General features: G+C 44.4%; 1 protein-coding gene across 2 annotated transcripts in view; it reads right to left on the reverse strand.

Moving 5' to 3' along the window:
• ptprea (protein tyrosine phosphatase receptor type Ea) overlaps positions 1–416 on the reverse strand; it is a 47,059-nt gene extending 46,643 nt beyond the window's left edge. The window contains exon 1 of one of the 2 annotated variants that reach the window (XM_083635506.1): positions 288–416. The gene's annotated coding sequence lies outside the window, so the exon portion shown is untranslated. The remainder of the gene's footprint in view (positions 1–287) is intronic. The other variant, XM_083635507.1, reaches the window with a different exon arrangement.
• Positions 417–5,303: the final 4,887 nt, after the last annotated feature.

Genomic DNA, 5,303 nt, shown 5'->3' on the forward strand with positions numbered 1-5,303 from the left:
CACGGACAACTAGAGCACTGCAACTCCAGAACGAGGAAGTGACTGACCACAAACATGCTGCGGACGTGGGATCAAGAACACAAAATACCAAGAAATAAGCAGGAAATCAGTCATCTCCCAACGGAAGTGAATGGGGGTTGCATGTCCAATTGAAATCCTGAAAAGAAAAAACCTGAAAAGTCACACCCTTGAACTCATAGCGATCTAAAATCGCTACTGTACAGTAACAACTTAACCGAGTGCAGAATCAGTGTTATAAGCACGTGGACCACAGTGTGAAAAATTACCTGGACGAGTGTTGATTCACTGTATACTGATTCTCAGATCCATAATAGCGGGTGGGACTGGTACTGGCTGGGTCCAGTGGTCACATTGCTGTTGCTGTTGTACTTGTGGGCCAGGATGGACAGAAGATGGAAGTGATGGGGTGTGGGGGGGGGGGGGGGGGGGAGAGAGGTCCGGTCTCAGTCCAGGGAGGAGAGACGATCTCTGGATCCAGGCGGCAGCGACTCTCAGGTCTCAGTGCTTCACATCCAGCAGCTCACCAGGCAGCAGCCAGCCAGAGTCTCTGTAGAGCTTTATAGAGATGCTCACCACCTTTTGTCAAACAGAGAGGGAGGAGGAGAGGAACATGTTGGACATTAAATGACACACTAAGAGAAAGGAGGAGGAGACAGATGAGTAGGTGCTAGTGCTGCTCTTCTCCCTAATAGAAATGTTAGTTAGCAGGAAGTGGCGAGCAGAGTGAAGAGCAGAGGATGGCTTCCTCAAGGGAGGGGAGATATAAAAAGGAGACCCTTGGGCACTAATGAAATAGTATAAATACCTTCATGGGATACCCTTTACATGTAACGATGGCATTTAGCTTTGAGGGAAATTCATAAGGAACCTTTGTATGAAAATAGTCCTCAGCAGCACCAGACGAGTGGTAGATGATATGCCACAATATCTAAGGAGACGCATAACGGTGAAAACACACCGCACGCGACTCCTGCACGTAAGCTGCGCGGCGCGACCATTCATGACCTTGTGCGCAGCCAATTTTCATTAGGACACCATGTTAACAGATCTGTCAGCCCACACCGAATTGCGCGCAGCTCAGCTCAGCTCAGCGGACGCTCAGGGCGCGCAAGATAGCCTGGATTTCTATTTTCCTGCGCGGCCGTCTGCGCCCGTGAGCGACTCTGTCAAGCAGAACAGATCAGATCAGGGCAGACAGGAACTCCGAAACCGGACATTTCAAAGTGAAATAATGTTTATTTACGTTGTTGATTGCCCCTTTGGAAGTGTGAAAAGAGAGAAAGAGCAGTTGGAGAGGGGGAGCGGCTTCTAGGGGCTCGTTGCCTGCGGAGCAACAAGTAGAGAGCTAGGACTCGCCTTCTCTCTCTACAACAGCACGCACTGGGAAAATGGGAGGAGAACAGACTTAAATATGATGCAATTGCATCATTATCAACATACCGGTATTTATTTTGATCCCTGAAAGAGTTACCTGTATCACTGATGACATTTACTCCATCAGAATCAAACGAATGGGGCGGCTGTGGTGGCTCAGGTAATCAGAAGGTCAGTGGTTCGATCCCCGGTTCCTCCAGGGCAGGCCGCATGTCAAAGTGTCCTTGCATGGGCAAGATTCTCAACCCCAAATTGCTCCCGATGGTTGTGGCAGCACCCTGCGTGCGTGGTATAGTCAATGTGTGTGTGAATGGGTGAATGTGTAAGCATAGTGAATGTGTGTGTGAATGGGTGAATGTGTAAGCATAGTGAATGTGTGTGTGAATGGGTGAATGTGTAAGCATAGTGAATGTGTGTGTGAATGGGTGAATGTGTAAGCATAGTGAATGTGTGTGTGAATGGGTGAATGTGTAAGCATAGTGAATGTGTGTGTGAATGGGTGAATGTGTAAGCATAGTGAATGTGTGTGTGAATGGGTGAATGTGTAAGCATAGTGAATGTGTGTGTGAATGGGTGAATGTGTAAGCATAGTGAATGTGTGTGTGAATGGGTGAATGTGTAAGCATAGTGAATGTGTGTGTGAATGGGTGAATGTGTAAGCATGTGTTGTAAAGCACGTTGAGTGGTCGGTAGACTAGAAAAGCGCAATATAAGTGCAGCCCATTTAGCATTTTAATGGGAGTCAGCTTGCTGGCATGGTTTCACGTGAGCTTTTTCTTACCCGTCCGCGTATGCAAACATACATAGAGAAGCTGCATGTGGAGATTGTGGTCTGGTGATATGTCATCTACTATATAATCCCTGCTATCACCCTAGGGAGGGCTGAAAGCAGGGTAAGAGGGGGGGGGGGGAGTGTAAGAAAAAGGCGGACGAGAGGAGTGCAATTTATCTACCTGGGAACACTGAGCAGCCAAAGAATCTAAGAGGTGACGCTGTTGTTAATGTGAGAACCTTGTAACTCCAGTTGTGATGATTCTCATGTTTGAAGGACCACAGTCCTCTATGGGCTGATGGAAAGTATCTTAATATGAAACCATATATTATTAAACCTTAAACAATGAAGATCCCTCACAGTCCTCAAGCCCACGACAAGCTTGTTTGTCTCAGTTCCTCGAACTTTGATATTTTTGGCGGTGCGAGGTTTTCGCCCGACAGCAGCGGTAAGCATACCGAGTGGTTGCTATGGCGACACTCTTGTCTAGCCTAGCGGAGGAGGAGGAGGAGGAGGAGGAGGAGGAGGAGGAGGAGGAGGAGGAGGAGGAGGAGGAGGAGGAGGGATGGGGGTAGGGGGTCTCACATTCTCGAGGCAGGAACGTCGAATAAATGGCCACATCTCCCACCACCACCACCCCCCCCCCCCCACCCCCCGCGCCATCCCTTTTCCACTGGAGCTCAATGAAAACAGGCAGTCAACATTTGCTCTATGACATATTGGAAAATGAGGTGTCATGCTTGAGGATTTCCATGACAGCCAAATAATGGCAACAGCTTAGAGACGGAAAGCAGGAGAAGGTGGAATGGAGACGTGAGAGAGGAGACTACTCTATCACAAAATATGATATCATTATTCCGGCATAATATACTTTTAAATATTTTTTCCATTCCCCCTCTTACGCGCCACCTATTTGTATTTCAATTCAAATAATATCATCCCAAAAATTCATAAATAAAGTATATGAGGTCTGAGAGTGTGGAATCACATCAAGCTGAATTTTGAATAACAGAGAACCTTTGAATTCAGCCTCCTTAAGATATTGAGATTGACCAGCTTTCTGTGTGCCACCCTCGAGTCCAATGCAATGGGCCTTTTTCACAGCTGCCATTTTGTGTCTAAAAGGCAGGGTAAACACAGGTGCAACCAACTCACTAATTAGGGCCCCAGCACTGGAACACCTACGGTAAATGGACTGGAAGTTGGAAACCCTAATTAATGTTTTGGTGCACCTGTGCTACTTCCTGCCTTTTAGACACAAAATGGCTGCTGTGAAAAAGGTATATTAGGTGCGGATCTTGTCAAGGTGCTTGACAAGATCAAATGAAAAGACTAACATTTAACAAAACACATGAAAGCTGCCGAATGCTGACGGGGAGTTTTGTGTGTGAGGTGATGTCCCTTTTGTGTATGAACAAGCAGTGATTAATTAGAACGGTCATTAGAAGACGCACGCGCACACCCGCGCGCACACATACACCCGCGCCCGCCCGCGCACACACACACACACACACACACACACACACACACACACACACACACACACACACACACACACACACACACACACACACACACACACACACACACACACACACACACACACACACACACACACACACGTGTTGTGCCCTAAAGGTGAACTGACATATTCAAGCAAACACACCCAACTCCACACCCACTGTTCTGTTCTCCAAATACTTCTGCGAGACTGATCAAATGAAAGAATGTGAACAAGATAGAACTGCAATGATTAGCCGATTAATTGATAGTCACCACATACCGATAAAACTGATATTAACGTTGCTGTTATGGCCAATAACCGATATTTAACGATGTCGATATAAGGTTTCTATGATAATCAAATTTGGTACATACTGAAAAACATGTAAACACTGTCATTGACTCATTTTCAAGAAGAAATACTAAAATTCTCTGGTTCCAGCGTCTTAAATGTGAATATTTTCGGTTTTCTTTAGTCTTCTATGATAGTAAACTGATGACCTTTGTGTTGTGTGCTGTTGGTCAGGACAAAAGAAGACAATCAGATTCTGATTCTGATTCTGATTCTGATTTGAGGATGTTGCAGGCCTAAAACAAGTCATAGGGAAGGAAGGTGAAAAGTAAGATATGTGACTCAAAGAAAGATTTGCTCAGGGAAGCCTACTTTTTACCTCATCTTTCCTAAACTACACCAACATGATTTTCAAAGGTGAATCAGTTGGCTTGGGGGAAAGTGGGAGCACTGACAAACGGTGTGCATTGAAGGCGACTGTGGTGATAAAGTGGTCATCTTGTATCACAGCTCTGTTCCCTGAGGACTTGGAAACTCAAGCTATTAGTTTCAGTTTCTAGTGTCTCACTTCCTCTAAGACTTAGAGGAAGTGAGACACTGTAAGAAACTGAAACTAATAGCTTTCCAAGTCCTGCATGATCATATTTGAGTGTTCATATACAGTAGGGACGCACTATTATGAACATTTTGGCCGATACCGATAACTGATATTAACATTGCTGTTATGGCCAATAACCGATATTTAACGATGTTGATATAAAGTTTCTATGATAATCAAATTTGGTACATACTGAAAAACATGTAAACACTGTGAATTTGAAAAAGTAATGTCTTTCTTTATTTCCCAAACATTTGGAAAAGCCCATAAATCATAGATTTACTGCATTGTTTTCTCTCAATGTGGAAATTTTGGCCGATAACCGATACTAACATTTTGCTCATCGGAGCGATATCATTTATATTTAAAAAAAGGCTAACATCCGCTGATACCGATATGATTGACGATATATCACGCATGGCGCATCCTTAATAATAGTATGTTGTGAAATGGTAATAAAAATGCATTCAGTTGAGGAAAGAAAGTATAGATGATATTAGATTTTGTCAGTGAAATATTGTAAATAATTTGTACATAATGATTCCCTCTATAGGCACTACTTCATTCAAATGTCAATGAAAGGCATAAAGAAAGACATAATAATCCCATGTGTTGGTTCCTTTCATCTAAACAGCTGAGCAGCACGTTGAGTTTTGACACCAGCACAATACATGCAGACATCACACAGAAAGAGTATAGCCGGATCACTGGATCTGAGCTCTGACAAGACAGATGCTGAATGA

The sequence above is a fragment of the Poromitra crassiceps genome (assembly GCF_964638095.1).
Source record: "Poromitra crassiceps genome assembly, chromosome: 4".
NCBI classification, from domain to species: domain Eukaryota; kingdom Metazoa; phylum Chordata; class Actinopteri; order Beryciformes; family Melamphaidae; genus Poromitra; species Poromitra crassiceps.